The sequence below is a fragment of the Lepisosteus oculatus genome, chromosome 14 (assembly GCF_040954835.1).
Source record: "Lepisosteus oculatus isolate fLepOcu1 chromosome 14, fLepOcu1.hap2, whole genome shotgun sequence".
In the NCBI taxonomy this organism is placed as follows: Eukaryota; Metazoa; Chordata; class Actinopteri; order Semionotiformes; family Lepisosteidae; genus Lepisosteus; species Lepisosteus oculatus.
In genome coordinates, this window is record NC_090709.1 from 17,489,731 (window position 1) to 17,507,369 (window position 17,639).

The window sequence follows — 17,639 nt, forward strand, 5'->3', positions numbered from 1 at the left end:
GCAGCCTACAGTTGGACCCTCGTCGACAACCTGAATAGCTTATTCAGAAGCAGCGCTGGACCGGGAACGAACCAGTTTCTTCCCAGGCAAAAGAGTGACTTGTGAGGACTCGCGGTCACACTCTGTGCATAGAGACTTTCTACTAGCCAGCCGGACTCCTGGTAGATCCCCTCGGAGCAACGACTGCCCTGCGCGCCGCAGTCAGATTCCTCCGCCCGTCCTACTCCGAGCTGCACCTCGACTGGTTGGCCGGTAGCCAGAGGACGCCGTCACAACGCCCATTGGACAACCGCTGCAACAGAGGCTGCAACAGAGCCTGTCAGCTGGTTTGGTGTTCGTGCCGGGAAATTCCAAATCCAAACACAGTGGATAAGTAAACCCCATGTTCTACATTGCGTCTCGAGAATTCAATTGTACCTCAAGTTGTTATCAATTTAATTCATGAGTAATGTATTTACTTCCGAGTTTAGAGTAACAGTGGGTAATAACACTGATTAGCGATTTGGTAACCGAACGATATATATTGACATATATTCTCTGTTGTGTATCTCTTTGTGATTGCATCTCTTCGAGATTATATACCTTGTATATTGATAACCCTCACCGTAAGGTCTGCCGCTCGTATCCAGGCAGACTAGTATATGTTTGTTGCACAGTTATATTAATAAATGTATCCCGTGTATTGAACCCGTGTGTGCGTTGTTAGTTGTTCTGACGATTGATTTTCTAAAAGCCCCAACGAACAACCTCGTGATTACTGCTACAATTAATAATTGTCTCAGTAAACCCATCAAAACCACTACACCATAGATGTAAAGGTTTATCTTTTAGAAACATTTTAGAACTTTATTCTACGAATGCAATCCAGAATGACCCCATGGTGGAAATGTTTCTGAAAAACCGACGCCGTGTGAGACGGAGACCCTGATACCCTTTTAAGCCATTTGAAAATACGAATGTTCAATTACGCGGGTGTTTACGACAATTTAAAACATGTCATAAATGTTAATCGACCGTCTAAAATAAAAATGAAATCAAACCATTTCGATGTCTGTGTGGTTATTATTTAGAAAGAACACAAAACATGAATTAAAATCAATACAATATTTTTATTATACATTCGCTGTTATAGCGCTCAAGCTTTTTTTAATGTTATGTTTAATGTTACATCCAAGCCATTTTCTTACAAAAATTTTTAACTATATTGCTCACGCTTTTTAATATACATTTCAAGTCATTTATCACAAACACACATACCCAGAGAAAAAATGTTACAAAGACAACCATGTGGGTCTAGGTATTAATGATCGTCTCCTTTCAGCGGTTATCTAAGAGACCGGGTCGACCATCGACAACTCTACTGGTTGTTTTAAAGTTTTGACCGACGCTGCACACCCCAGCGGGGCAGCCTTGAGTTTTTCAAGTAGCTCTCGGTTACCAGCGTTGGCTAGCAAGGTGCCCGGCACGTTGGTTTCTGCCATAGCCTCCATGAACACATCCCAACCTTTTGGCTTCTTACCGACCGCAACTGCTTGCTGCTGCGTGAGAGCCCTGACAAGACCAATCATGTGAGAGCCCTCAACGGGTGCCCCCTTGTACACAAATTCCCCATTTCATTCCAGGCTATTAATGGTTCATTGCGGGCCATGGTCTTTAACAATATCTTGGCATTTCTCCGGAACCGCTGAGACACACTGTCCAAAATATACCCAAAGTCAGTGTCGCTCAATGTCGGCGGTTGTGCTAACGTGAGTGATAGCTCGGCGGGTGCATTTTCATGTAGTACAACAGTTAAAGTCCCCTTTTCGGAAGTCTCCTGGCGTATTAATGTCAAATACCGTTGTAACACCTAACTGTACAATTTCACTTTTTCATATTCGGCCAGATGCGAGTTCTGAAGAATGTCTCGCATTTCATCATCCAACCGACGGGTTGTTATTTTTTCGAACCCAGACCGCTCTCGGAGTCGATCGAGCTGTTTCTGAGGTACCAGGTACATTTTTTCAGCGTGCTCCAATATTGACGTTGTAGAAGCCCCGTAATCAATGGTACTGCAATACTCAACAGGGTCCCGATAAAACCGCCGGACTGGTTCACCAAGAGTCTCTTTCTTTTAAGAGAAAGACCCTTTCGACTCAAAGTCTTTATAAGCTTACGCTTTCTCTTCAGGGTCCCAAACTGCTTAGCAGATAACGGTATGTTCCCTTTCAAGGTATTCAAGGCAATTTCAGCTATGGCCTGTATAAGATCATTTGTAGCCCTGCAGAGAATAGTTTTCCGCTGCTTGGGGGCGGCTTTCACCAGAAAATTTAAGAGAGTCAGGTTTCTCAGAACGCGTGAAGACATGATGACGCCCCAAACTTGTTTTTTCGACTGAGTCTGTGGTTGCGAGATCACCAACTTTTAGATTTTTTAAATACATAAGCCATGGGTACATCTGGGGGGAAAAGACCTGTTCACAAACGATAGTCATCTGGGGTGTCGGCATTTAAATCCACCAACAAGTAACCGAAAGGTTTTTTAGTAGCGTCATCGAACGCTTCCAAAAAAAAAATGGCTTTACCGGGGTACATCTGCCGGGACATGGTTGTAATCTGTAGTTTATCTCTAGGGTTTTTAAACAGCACCATGTAGTTTGTATTTAACGCGATGGTTCTACTTTTCCGGCCTTGACAAAACACATTTTGGACGATATACATGATGCTGAGGTTTCGGTGGTGTACGTATTTGGTAAAAGCTTTTTCTATCTCATTATTTTCACACGCAGACTCCATCAAATCATCAACTACAATCAAATTTACTCTACCCTGCGGCAGTAGCTGGTCGTCGGAAAACGACGTTGGTAGTCCTTCTATAAACTGAATGTATGGAAATTTCACAAGCAACTCAGCGTATAGAGGTCGCCAGCAGCTGTAACACCAGACTGTGTTTTCGGGTTTAAGAGTCATAACGGTATCACCGTTCTCCAAGAGCTGTTTTATAAAATAACTTTTACCGCAATTCGGACAACATGCATGAAAAAGGGTGTTTTAACCTGACATCCATCGTGTTAATATCCGTAGGGCAACGATGTCAAATTTTCTTGCAGCACCCGCTTGTCGTACACCACCTTCTGGGTTTTCTTTAAGGTCCGGGTCTCACTGCGCCAATCCTTTTTAACACGCACGATCATCGGCTGTTGAATAGAAATGTGTTTAAATTCCCGGCACTCTGCATAAAGGTTAACGCCATAGTCAAAAACCAAGTCCCGCAGACTCTTAAAGTTAACTTTTTCACAATTGTTCACATTGAGCGTAATGCCTTTTACCTTTAAACAGGCTTTCCCTCCAGACAGTTTGTACCCGTACGACTTGGGTCCTGTTGATACAAACTCGGTGATGTGTTGTCCAGCAGCTATTTCGCTGGTCAGCTCACCCAAGTAGTCACCCAGTTCCGGATTCCACTCACCCTCCCGGCTCACAAAGATAACGGAATCTGTGTCGTGGTACAGACAGTGGCCTTGCAAAGCATTTAGCAGATTGTATAACTCCAAGCCGGCATAGGCGGTTGTAAAGCTAGCGATGAAAATGTTAGTGTTTGAATGGCCTGTATAGTGGTGTTTAGTGTTTCCACGTAACACAGGCTGTGTTTTCATTGATAAACTCGCAGGCTGACACCTCATGATATGGCGTAAATAAGTACCTGAACAATTCATCGGGGTTTCTCACAATGGTGGTCTGTGGTAAATTGTCTCTTTGTCCATACTTCCCCCACAAACTGTTCAAGGCAATTTTTGAAAGCTGTCTTTTGGCCGGATTCTTTTTAATGTTGCCGGGGTCCAGCCGTCACCCGCTTTTTCATAATATTCGCTGATATATCTTTGTTGTTTCGCGACATCTGTACACCCCTCTGGAAACCCCGAAGCTTCCTGTTTCCCTTTCAGATGCAGTTTGATGTAGTCGGTAAAAATATCGTGTGAGGCCTTTTCGAAATGCCAAATTTCGTAAATTTTACACACTCAATACCCCAGATCTAAGGCCATCTGTAATTCAGGGGTGCACCAGACACCAGTCAAGGCGCGATCTTCATCACCGTGCTCACAGGGGGTGGTCTGTTTTGTTTCAGCACACGTACGACACAGTGTGAAAAACAGTTTTTTGTCAATTTTGGTTGGAAGAACTGGAAAGTATAAACGTCTGCGTGGGTAAACTTTCACCTTCGCTAAACCGAAATACCGTTTTAAATCTCCAAAGTTGTTATAAATGATTCGGGGGTGCCCCAGTGGGTATTTTTTAGTTTTGTTCACAAACGGATACAGACTGGTGAAATCATAGCTGTGTAATGCAAACAAATAGCATTTGTTCTCCCCCGAAAAAGTGACTCCCGCGGTTGCAGAGGCTCTGGTAACTGCGCAGCTGTTAAAAATTTACCCAAGTCTCCATTTTCAACAAGCATGTCTCTGAACTCGTGCTCCCACAAAACACGCACGCTAAAACCTCTCATTTTGAGAAAATTAATTTTAACCATCGTACAACCAGCCAAAAGTAGTGTTTGTCAGCGGATTAAAATCGTTTTCACAATAACAAACGCTACAACCATGAAAAAAGCAACCGTTGAGCTCAAAGGCTGTCGGCACTCCGTCAATTACAGCATAACCATCCAGAAAATATGGGCCAACCTTGAACTCACTGGCCGTGGTTAACGGGTGTTGGATTTTAACGGGCTCTGTGTGTTCGATGTACATAAGCCACTTTAACTAACCCCGCCACACACACCGCACGTCTCCAAAACATCACAAATTATCTCTAATACGTGATTTTAAAACGTTAAGACCAATCCGTTAAAGTATGAAGAACAACACCCCATCATTTGTTGCCTATTAATACCTTAAAGACTTTTACGCTTGCGATGTGTGGAAATTTATCTCAAACTTTCAAAAAAGCTGTCGCGAATGTGTTATTAAAAATAAACTGTGTCTTATTACATTATTTTAAAAACTTTAAGACCAAACCCGCGTGTTTAAAATTTCTTTTCTGGGCAAACACATCATTTGTGTTTGCGTTGTGTGTTAATACTTTTAAAGTTTAAAACGTATAAACTGATATGTGAATACTATTCGCTCTCGATAAAACAAGGGGGGGGGGGTCATCACAACATTGGTTGTGATGCGTTTTAAAGCATCACAACCAATTGAAAAATGTCTTGTGTTATGTAGGCGTGGTTACACCATTGGCGCATATTCTTAAACGCTCCGGACTGACAGGGTCGCAGCGCGTCCTTGGCGCTGTCAGACACCGCCCCTTGTTAGGAGCTGCGGAGATGGCTTCTTTGTGTGGAGAAACAACGGGGTCTGCTACTCTACAAAGTGAAGAGGTAGGCGGCTAAAATATTTTTTCTGATCGTGGAATTGTTGTATCGGTGCTTAGCGTATGTCATTTTAATACTTGGTCTTCTTTTTAGCAAAACCCGACCCCACCCTCTGCACCCTGTGACAGCGGCGGGGGTGTGAGTTCAGCTGGGGTACCAGATGTTGAAGAACTGCCGGGTGCTAGCGATGATACCACGCTACAAATGGTAAATATTAACAAAAAACCTTAGCTCAAAAGTTTTTTAAGCCTTTCTTTTCTTTTTCCTTTAATAGAATAAAGAGGATGTGGACGGGTCAATCTTCAGCCTACCAGCACAACTGAATGTTTCGTGTCTATGCTTGTGTGTTCGGCCAAATGTTAATAAAGCTGATGCCCAACAAGGTTTAGCTAACGATGTCCCTAATGAGCCCAATGTTTGAAACACCTACTGTTGAAATAAAGCGGTTCACATTTCACATGGTGTTTGTCCTGCGAGTTCTTTCCGTGAGACTTTACGCAGTCAGTGTGTGTGTGCTTACAACCCTGCTGCTTTTGAGACACGGCTTGTGCAGCGTATAAGCAGCCTGGCCGGACAACCACTCGGCCACCCGGCCGTGGCTGGCGCCGCTCACAACACGGGATCTCGCAGCTCACACCAGACTCTCCGTGCCGCTGTAACTACCCGATTCCCTAGGTTTATAATAGAGCGCACTCAACCCCGCTGCAGACATGGTCCCCTTCCAAACCAATACACACTTTCACATACCTAAAGCGAGGGATGCACCGCCTTTGGGCTTTGGGACCCTGAGGCTTCGGACCGACTGGCCGGGGGGGAAGGTGGGAGTTCCGACCCTTAACAACACACCATTGGCTCCTGAGGGGGCGGGACATGCACAAATAACAACACGCCATTGGCTGACAAGGGGGCGGGACAGCCAACCACCGCTGACTGCCATTGGCTGGAAAAGGGGGCGTGGTACCTGCCAAAAGTTTGACGAAAGGTGTCGCTTTATACTACTCAGAACACATGTAAGACTTACACACAACTTTTAATATGCTGTAGTGAATTTGCAGGTATCCTGGGGAGGGAAGAGAACTGATATTAAGGAAATACATATTTAAAGGGGATGTAAGTATTAAATGTGTTTTGTCACATCTGGGTGTTAACTGAATAACATTTTAGCATTATTTTTTGTGTTTTGACTCTATACTTGTGTTTATCAGGAGACAGCAGAAATATTGATGTTTACATTTATATTCACATTCCCAGTGATATTGACTTAGGTACTCCACTATTTACTTGTAGTTTGACTGGTGTCAAAAGTTGAAAATCTCTGCAAACATCAAGATGGCTAAGGACGTGGAAAGAAACTCAATCACATTTAGAGAAGGTAATGTTTAGATCGGATTAATTCAAAGTGTGTCTCTGGGTGCGTTTGATCTACCAACGTTGTGTTTAACTGAAGGACACCCTGACTGAGTGTGCCATAGAAACTGACATTTTTTGTATTTTTTCTACATTCACAGATTTTTGGCTAAAGTAAAAAAAAAGATCGTTGTCATTTTCTTGCCAGCTGGCAGTAATTCTTTTGCACTGATAAGAAAGATGAGCATTTTATCTTTCGCAATGTGTGGATTTCTTGAAAAACAAGTTGTGCCAAAAGCGAAATTAAAAGTTCATTTAAACATAATGCAGAAGCATATTGTCTGTAACAATAAACAGTGGGCGAAGACAGGAAGTAAGGCACTGCTGGGATTTGAACCCAGGATCTCCTGTTTACTAGACAGGCGTTTTAACCAACTAAGCCATAGCGCCAGCAAAGCACTGCCCTTTTTCAGCCAGTTGGACACACTGCTCTGTTATATCTTCGTTCGGTGTGCGGTGAGCCTGCTCACTGAGCAAGTTGAGAAAGGATGTGAAATGGCTTTTATCTGCCAATTTCATTACCAAGGAGCTCAATATGCTTTTGATTATCTACAGGGTGTGTAGTGCAACACAGGCGATGGACTGCTGGGATTTGGAGCCAGGATTTCCCGTTAACTAGACAGGTGCTTTAACCAACTAAGCCACGGCGCCGGCAGAATTCTCCTCTTTTACTGCCCCTTGGACACACCGCTCAGAGACACCTGCATTCAGTAAGCTGAGTCGGCTGGCTGAGCATGTTGCCTCCTTTACATTCTGGCCCCGACACTAAGAGAAACGTACAGAAATGGCTTTTATCGGGCACTTTTCATGTCCAATGCGCTTGACATCTCCCACGGGCGACAGAGTTCATTTACGACACTTCCTTTCTTTCTTTCTTCTTTCTGTACTCTTTGATGAAAAAAAAACGAGTAATCATGTAAGGGAAAATGTATTTTTTCATGGAGAAAACGTGCACCAGGAAATGTTGTGTTTAGAAGAAGTGAGTTAACATGAAAAGTGACCTAATTTACCAGAGCAAATGTTCACCTAGCAAGGTCTGCTTTACTACTAGAGAGACGTAGAGTGAAAGATGTGATAATTTCAAGCCGTTGTGGAACAAAACGCTATTTTCTTTTTAATTATAAATGAATTAGAAATTCAGAGCGACACATAAAGGCTTTGTCTGCTTAAAAGTGATGATTTTTAAAAACTGATAAAAATTTGGAAAACACGTTTCTCACGTAGAAATTTAAGATGGGGGTGGGGTATTACTAGTAGTGGCGCTGAACTCACCATGGTGCAATTCATTTACGTGACGGACTAGTGGTTTAATGGATAACGCATCTGATTTCGGTTTATTAGATTGTCGATTCGACTTCTACCGGGGTTGTGTGATTTAAATCAGGCTCCTCAGAAATAGAAGTCCGTTATGTAAATAGACCGCACCTGAAAGCAAACGTTGGGTCTGGTTTCCTTTCTTTCCTGCATGAAATAGCAAATCGTTACAAAAAACACCAGCTAATGTCCAATAGCGTTAGTCATTTAAGCTAACATGAATATACTGTAGGTCTTGGTACATGGGAGTGGATTTCAACCACAATTAAAAAAGGACAAATTGTAATTACAGGCTTCAGACACTTTTTCATACAAAAGTGACCAAACACTCCCTAACTTTCAGGTTTGCTTGAACCTGTAACAAAAACGAGGTCTGAAACTTCCATTCTCTGATATCACTGTCTCTAAAGCCAGTGATGTTTCACGGATGTGCAGTGTGCCTTTTCTCTTGTCATGTTCATGATGATTCGCTGAATAAGCTCCTGACTGGGTGTTCTGTACTGCGCTGTTACTTTGTTCAATTACCTATGTGGTGTACAGATAAAACCAGACTGCATGGTGTAATTTCCGGGTTCAGCACCAGCAGCACCTGCAAACTCATCAGCTGACCTCAACGTGATTTGAACATGCAACCTTCTGATCCGGAGTCAGATGCGCTTCTGTTGCGCCACAAGGTCGCTCACCACCCATCCTTTTAATTCCCCCAAAGAGAACAATCAGTGTCCCTGAAAAATATTTTTTTTCATTCTCTCCTGTGTGGAGCGCCGCTCTTCCAACGAGGGTCTCTTCTTCCCCAACCACAGATTATTCTTTCCGCCCGGCTCTCTCACAGAGAGCAGACACACCGTCTCCACTGATGTGTTTACTACATCTATAGATCTCGCCCCCTACAGCCCCGATATTCCTGGACAGGATACTTACCACCAGCCTCGTGAACTTCTCATCTTGACCTCTCCCAGGAGGAGCACAATTAACACAGAATCCTCTCTCCATTTAGCAAATAACACAAAACACTGTTTACCTGTCAAGACAGAAAACCGGGCTGCTCCAGGTGAGGCTTGAACTCACAACCGCGGCATGACTCCACTAATCATGTCATTTTACAAAGCCTGAACCTGGAAAGAGATTGGAAGCCGAGAAGTTATGGTGTTTTTTTAATACTTGCCTACTCTTTCAATTTTTCCGTCAAGTCTTTTATTTGGTAGTACTTTCAATTGATGTTAATCCTTGTCCCGATGCACGTTCTGGGCCATGGTGCATCTTGAATAATGTTCTTATAGGCTTCAGTTTGGAAAAGTGCGCTCTTCAGAAGCTACCAAAACCGCTAATGGTTACATAACACTTAATGCAAAAGCAACGTTCGGGTTTGAAAAAAAATATTACTTGCTATGAATACAAACACTGTTACAGGAGGCGTGTTAGGGATATTTTAGCTTAGATCATCAATTCATCTTACATTTCTTCTCCATCTATATCAACAGCGTAATCGCTACTGAGTGCTAAAGGCAGGTCCTGGCAATACAATCTTCTTTAGAAAACATTTTTAAAACTATTTCCACTACCATACGTAAAGTAAAAGATAGTGATTGCACGCAACGAATAAAATCTCTTTTCCAGGGACGTTGTAGTTAGATGCAAATTACAATCGAAAATGTATCAGCTTTAACATTTTCTTTTGGATTCACAGGACAGTCAGCATGAGTCATCAAAGAGCCTGTAGTGGCAAGAAGTTTAAAAGCGCACTAGTGATCTGTCTTTGGTCAAAGGAATTGCTGGAGCAGTAGGACGCAGAGCAATATCTAGCAGCTGTAGACGATGTTTGGGGAAGAGATAATTCTGTTTTCAGCACAGGGAGTGAGAATGAGCTCAGTCCGGCTCCCAGCAGAATCCATTCTGGTTTGGTTACTGTTAGACTGTGCGTCTGAGGCTCTTTGGATCGCAAAAAATAAGTTCACAATACGATAAAAAACACAGAAAGCACAAACGTAATAATATAATGATACAAAATCAATACCAAATCATAAAGCCAATTAAGTACCTATCCTTTGAAAACAGTGACATTTGTATCTACTTTTGAATTACAAATCAGACAGCGTAGTCCCTTAATTCAAAGATCAGATCTTGGCCAAAACAAGACAACCAGATGTTAGCTGAATTCGGAACAAGAGCCTCTGCTTCATCGTTTATTGAGCTTTTGATCAACGTCTGAGTGAAAAAGAGTCGCTATTTTAACTATTTGATTAAAGTTCACAAAAGCACCTTCCTTCGAGCTGGGGCCGAAACAGCGACTTAAGGATTCCTAACTGTTTCTAATACAGTCAGCCGCACTACCAACTGAGCTATCGAAGGGGTTTAAAGCACTCCTCTCTGGCACATATTGCCCAATGTAGTGAAACATTCCGGGTACTTAAATTCCAGTTCGACATCAAGTTTCCAACTCGTTTCCTTAGACTTGTTTACCTTGAATTTAAGCCACAAACCAGGATTCTACTGTATAATCTTCCAGGGATGTTACAAAATGTTTGATGGGGCATCAATCATTACAGGCGGAAATTCACTCCTTTTTTTTTCTCGAGGCATCATATTAAATGATCCATTTCATTTGGATCAAGAAGAGGATCACCATGAGAAATAGAACAAACTGTTTGATTCCGTCTTTATTGGGAGCTGTATCACAGCTAATGCATGTAAAGCCTTCAGTATGCGATAGTGAGAGCTCAGTTATGCCAGGGAGTGGGAGTGAAGAGAACTGAACTGAAATTTAGCAAATTCATATTTAAATAGAGAGTAAATCATCAAAGTGTTCTGTCACTTAAAACTTATTATAACACTACCAGGAGTGGGGATTGAACCCACGTGGACATTTGTCCATTGGATCTTAAGTCCAACGCCTTAACCACTCGACCATCCTGGTCTACAACGATATGCTCTTCAGTTGTTTAGCATTTAAATATGATTCAACAATTAAAAAATATTAAACCACAAAACCTCTTAGAGTTGCGAGAATACTTCCTTTGTGTATAAAATACATTGTGAATGCTTTCTTTACTTTTTCGTTTTTATGACATTTTTTTGACCGAGCACAAATATTCTTTTGTCCATATCTTCCCAATGGAAGCACAGAACGCCGTCAAACCAAATGCATTTGGTGGGCTAATTATCTTTTTTTAAACCTCCGGTTTTTCATCAATGCATAATTACGCACTTACTGGAACCCGGAGGACCGCTGTGTACAGACGTTCACAACGTGAGAAACACTGTTCAATATGGCTTCGTGCGAAAAACCTGTATATGACCATAGGAAGCAGAACAGTGCAGTCTCCAATTACCCAGACTGTAAGCACAGAAATAAAGCTTTGTTTGATTTCTGAAACCCTTCCTTTACGCCCTGTTTTAATTCAGTTAAGGGTCAACTATATTGACAATACTACTGACAGCAGGAAGATTAAAATATTCTTTACTCAGCAGCTTATTAAAAACAGCTCCCATGATGTTCAAACCGATTTTTTACACAGAACACTGACACAGCTTTTCGTTCTGAATCTCTTTTTCTTGTGCTTTTATTTAATATGGCACAATGCACTGGGATAGGGGTATTCTGTTCACAAACCAATAGCATTTAAATCACAGCACCTACAATGCTGCAAGTAAGTGTTTTGCACACTAAGCAGGTCTTCTGACTTTTCCCAGCTTTGTGTTGGGTTGTGGAACCTTTATTTTTTATGATTTTCTGTAGATAACACTACAGGTATACACTGGGATAGGTGGGTCTTTTTCATGGCTCAATAGTAATTCAAATACAACAGCCACACTGCTGAAACCATATGTTTTACATACCAGACAAGGCCCCTAACTCATACAACCTTGCTGTGGCTGTGGCCTCTTTCTTTATTTTTTTATGATTTTCTGAAAGTAACACTACAGGTAATACACTGGGACAGGTGGGTCTTCTTCATGGCTCAATAGTGTAGTGGTTTGATGGGTTTACAATTATTAATTGTAACAGTAATCACGAGGTTGTTCGTTGTAGCTTTTAGAAAATCAATCGTCAAACAACTAACAACACACACACACGGGTTCGATACACGAGATACAATTATTAATATAAATTGTGCACCAAAGATATACTAGTCTGCCTGGATACGAGCGGCAGACCTTACTGTGAGGGTTATCAATATACAAGGTATATAATCTCAAAGAGATGCAAACACAAAGAGATACACAACAGAGAATATATGTCAATATATATCGTTCGGTTACCAAATCGCTAACCAGTGTTATTACCCACTGTTACTCTAAACTCGGAAGTAAATACATTACTCATGAATTAAATTGATAACAACTTGTGTTGAGGTACAATTGAATTCTCGAGACGCAATGTAGAACATGGGGTTTACTTATCCACTGTGTATGGATTTGGAATCTCCCGCCACGAACACCAAACCAGCTGACAGGCTCTGTTGCAGCCTCTGTTGCAGCGGTTGTCCAATGGGCGTTGTGTCGGCGTCCTCTGTCTACCGGCCAACCAGTCAAGGTGCAGCTCGGAGTAGGATGGGCGGAGGAATCTGACTGCGGCGCGCAGGGCAGTTGTTGCTCTGAGGGGATCTACCAGGAGTCCGGCTGGCTAGTAGAAAGTCTCTATGCACAGAGTGTGACCGCGAGTCCTCACAAGTCACTCTTTTGCCCGGGAAGAAGCTGGTTCGTTCCCGGTCCAGCGCTGCTTCTGAATAAGCTATTCAGGTTGTCAACGAGGGTCCAACTGTAGGCTGCCGTTGATCAAGCGAAGCATTCACGTTGGTAGAATTCTGAGAACGTACGGGATCCTCGGCCTCGCGCTTAGAACAAAGTCCAAGTCCTTTTGCAGACAACAGCAGTTGTCACGTGATTGTCTCTGAGGATGCGCGAAAATGGCCAAGGAGAGCCCCGATCTGAGCTTGCGCTCCCTTTTTGACCAAGACCCAGATGTGTGCTGATTGGTTGAGAGTTTGGCGGGCATTGGAGACCCACATGGTATTACCACGCCCTGCCAGTCCCTGATTGGTTGGTCAAGATGAGATATAATTCACTTACTCTTGACACTTAGGAATGCAGTCCAGATGTCCATTCGGCACTCCCTAGACTGATAGGCGCCAATGGATGACCATTGATCATGATAGCCAGGCTTAGCTAACTGCATCCCCGTCTGGGAGCTTGTTCCTTATCAAAAGAAAACATCTTAAATCAGCCTGCATGAATATTTTCTCTGTGGCTGCACCACAGAGATGGAGGGTGAGATGGGGCCTCCTTTAGGACAGCATACCAACGCTTAAGTCTTATTAACAAGCATTGCCGCTACAATAGCAATTCAAATACAACAGCTACACTGCTGAAACCATATATTTTACACACCAGACAGGCCCCCTAACCTCATACAACCTTGCTGTGGCTGTGACCCCTTTCTTTATTTTTTTATGATTTTCTGAAGGTAACACTACAGGTAAGACATTGAGATAGGTGGGTCTGCTTCATGGCTCAATAGCAATTCAAATACAACAGCCACACTGCTGAAACCATATGTTTTACACACCAGACAGGCCCCCTAACCTCATACAACCTTGCTGTGGCTGCGGCCCCTTTATTTATTTTGTAATTATTTTTTCAATATGGCACCATTAGACAGCCGGTACATGGGGATAGGGGGGTGGTATTCACGAGTCAATAGCTCTTCAAGCACAACAGCCACAGTGCTGCAACCAAGTGTTTTACACACCAGACAAGCCCCCTAACCTTATACAATCTTGCTGTGGCTGTGTCCCTTTTCTTTATTTTTTTATGATGTTTTCAATATGGCACCATTAGACAGGCGGTACATGGTGATAGGAGGGTGCTATTCACGAGTCAATAGCTCTTCAAGCACAACAGCCACAGTGCTGCAACCAGGTGTTTTACACATCAGACAGGCCCCCTAACCTTATACAAGCTTGCTTTGAGTTGTGGAACATTTCTTTATTTTTTAATGATTTTTTTTTACTGTAATCAAGTGTTGTGCTCATTAATAATAATAATAATAATAATTGCTTACACTTATATAGTGCTTTTCTGGACACTCCACTCAAAGCGCTTTACAGGTAATGGGGACTCCCCTCCACCACCACCAATGTGCAGCATCCACCTGGATGATGCGACAGCAGCCATAGTGCACCAGAACACTCACCACTATCAGTGAGGAAGAGAGAAGAGAAATGTAGCCAATTCAAAGATGGGGATTATTAGGAGGCCATGATTGGTAAGGGCCAATGGGGAAATTTGGCCAGGACACCGGGGTTACACCCCTACTCTTTTCAAGAAACGCCATGGGATTTTTAATGACCACAGAGAGTCAGGACCTCAGTTTTACATCTCATTCGAAGGAAGGCGCCTGTTTACAGTATAGTGTCCCCATCACTATACTGGGGCATTAGGACGCACATGGACCGCAGGGTGAGTGCCCCCTGCTGGCCCCACTAGCACCTCTTCCCGCAGGAACCTTAGTTTTTCCCAGGAGGTCTACCATCCAGGTACTGACCAGGCGCACACCTGCTTAGCTTCAGTGGGTTGCCAGTTGTGAGTTGCAGGGTGATATGGCTGCTGGCCATAATCAGCAGCCTTCAGTACTGAAGCAGGTGTGAGCCTGGTCAGTACCTGGATGGGAGACCTCCTGGGAAAAACTAAGGTTGCTGCTGGAAGAGGTGCTAGTGGGGCCAGCACCACCATTAGGCAGGCCTCCTGACCTTTCACAGTCATGCTTTGTTGTGTGAAACTTTAATTATCTTTTTAGGATTTTTTGAACATGGCAACTTCCACCGAGATGGGTGGGGGGTGTCGGGGTGCTCTTCAATAGCTTTTTCATCTATACACACAAACGAATGTAACCAAGACACTCAGAACAAGAAACTCAGGGGCTGACTGCTGAGGATAGGGATCCAATGCGGTGCCCTTGGTAGGGTTGGCGCGAGACACAGGCGTAGTCGGAGTAAACAGGCATGGGTCCGAGTCCGGGAAGGCGTATTTCAAAGAAAACTCAGTCTTCACTCAGGTTGGGAGATTGTCAACAGAGATCTTTAATACAATCAGCTGAAGGGGAGCATATCACAGAGAAAGGGTTTCCCCTAGCACTCAAGACATGCTCACTAGACTGAAGTTATACTTTCCTTTTTTATACATTAAAAGTAGGCAATACTTTAACATATCAAAGGAACATACAGGGAAAGGGGCAGTGTCAGAAGTCAAACAAACAGGACAGGGGGGTGCCATTTGGCATCCTAAAATCTGTTTCAATTTTCTCTGGTTGAATGGGTGTGAGGAATCACAGGCTTTAGTTTGCACCTAAGACAGTGGTCTTAGGTGCGAACAGAAAACCTTTCCCACGCATAGTCACTGTCCTGACCTTTTGACTCGGTCTTCCACACGTAGCACAGGCGTAGGCACAGAATCGACAGGCGAAGGCGTAGTCGAGGGACTGGCAGGGGTCGGAGTCCGGGAAGGCGTAGAAGTTGCGTCGGTGTGGATTCAGAAGGCAGAGGTGTAAACGAAGAGACAGGCTGGGGTCAGGATCCGAGAAAGCGTAAAACAGGCGAAGGTACAAAATCGAGTGGCTAAAGCGGTAGTCGGAAAAGCGGGGTCGAGGTCCAGGGGAGAAGTCGTAGTAAGGCAAAGGTGTAGTTAGTACGTAAGCTCCGGGAGAGAATCTCAATCGTGAGCAATGACCGGGGGGCAGATGAGGGTTTAAGCAGAGGACTGATTGACACGTGCACGTTTGGTACGGGGAGAGCTCGTAGGAATGCGGGAGCGCTTGCCTGCGTGAGGGAGATTCGTGACAAAACCAACAGAATCAACCTGAACTCACAGAAAAACAAGAATGCCCCCGAGACACCTGCACCCCCCCGGACAACTCTGGTATCAACACCCCCAAACCCATCCATACCAGCTAACAAGACTCAGAATCGGTGCAACCCTCCAACCTGGACCAAGAGCAGGATGGGACAAGAACCTGCACCACACTACGCACCCCTCATCCAGACCAGCAGGACAGCCAGACCACAGACAGCACCATCATGTAACCCCCCTGTTCATTCCAACAGAAAAGCCGAACTGACCCCCACCAGCATGGCGACGCTGCAGCTCTGGTCACACCAGCAGGCCCAATGGGCTCAGAGCTGGGGGACATACAGATGCAGCCATTCAAAATGCGTGGGCGATACCGCATTATTTTCCGGTACGCTGTACGCAGTCTACCGCAAGTTACGGGTAAATACTGCGAGTTACCGGTAAATACCACTAGTTACCGTAAATTCTCCTATAATATGACAAGCAAAATAATAGTATCCGGAATTTCGGCAAGCTGGAGCTAATAAAGCTCAACCTCTCATGTTTGAGCTGTGGCCATCAAAGTCTTTAACGAAGATATTACTAATAGTATTAATAATGAATGACCTTGGACAAGCTGTAAGTGTAAACTCAAAGTATTGCCCTGGTCAACATTCTTTTTTTCATTGACCGTCTTTGCAATCACGCATTTGTTTCCAATCATGTAAATTACAGTAATTTTTGAGAATCGATTCACCATGCCTTTCACATGCTCATAAAAGAGATTGATTTAGGAACATAAACATATTACTGTATGAAAACTGTACTGTATACAGTATGTATATGCATATTTAATGTCTTAACTGTGCCCGTTTAAGTATTGAATATTCAAATCTAATTTTACCACTGAAGGGAAATCTTAGTAGCTGAGCATAAAAAGAATAGGAGCATACTGCAACGCGTGTGAAGGCCATAAACAATATTAATTTTGGAAGATAAACATACAGTATATGGCTGGTCTCGGTACTTTAAAGAAAACATACACGAAACATGGTTTCATTATGACCAGAATCGGTCTTGAGATATTTTTAACTTGATTTACAGTATTTGAGAGGTATGTCTTAACACCGATACTACAGTACGTAAATACTGCTCACGTATATGTTTCTAGGTTTATATTACGCATTTCATACGGTCAAATTACTTTTGAGCAACTAATAAGAAGTGCGAAACGGTATGCCCAGGGCGTTTTAGTTTCGTTTTACTGGGACTCTGCTTTAACAATGTCGCCGTGGATTAATTAGAGATATCAAGTACATACAAGTCATTTTTTAAATGTTGTAGTTCGTCTTGTAAAAATGTTACGAGTACATCATCTATCAACAATTACACAGGTTCTGTTTCCATATTGCGGATTTTGGTTACGTAATATTATTTTCTAAATTTCACGTTGTGAATATATGATTTGGGCAAACAGAGCCGCAAAGAAGTACACTATGGGTTGTTTTTTTTTTTGCAGTTTTATCTAGAACAAGCGATGCTTAAACCTTTGTCTGATTCTTGTGAAACTATCCACATGACAGTTGCAGTACCTAGGAGTTGACTTCAGTGATGTCACTGATGGGATGTTTCTAAAAATCCATCCTCTGTAAAACGTCTTCTCTAGTTGTCCTGCATATGTATTCGTTAATGAAGCTGTGTGTTCTGAGCCTGGATCTCTACATTTCTGTATGAACCAGCTTAGAGGG

The 17,639-nt window shown here is 43.1% G+C and overlaps 1 protein-coding gene and 2 non-coding genes across 3 annotated transcripts in view; all 3 read right to left on the reverse strand.

The window, feature by feature from the left end:
* Positions 1-17,639, reverse strand: part of LOC138242792 (zinc finger protein 271-like) — a 781,993-nt gene that overhangs the window by 436,819 nt on the left and 327,535 nt on the right. The gene's annotated exons all lie outside the window — the stretch shown is intronic.
* On the reverse strand, positions 7,070-7,143 carry trnat-agu (transfer RNA threonine (anticodon AGU)). Its single transcript has one exon. It is a non-coding gene; the product is annotated as a tRNA-Thr (tRNA).
* trnal-uaa (transfer RNA leucine (anticodon UAA)) lies at positions 10,899-10,981 on the reverse strand. The gene has a single exon. It is a non-coding gene; the product is annotated as a tRNA-Leu (tRNA).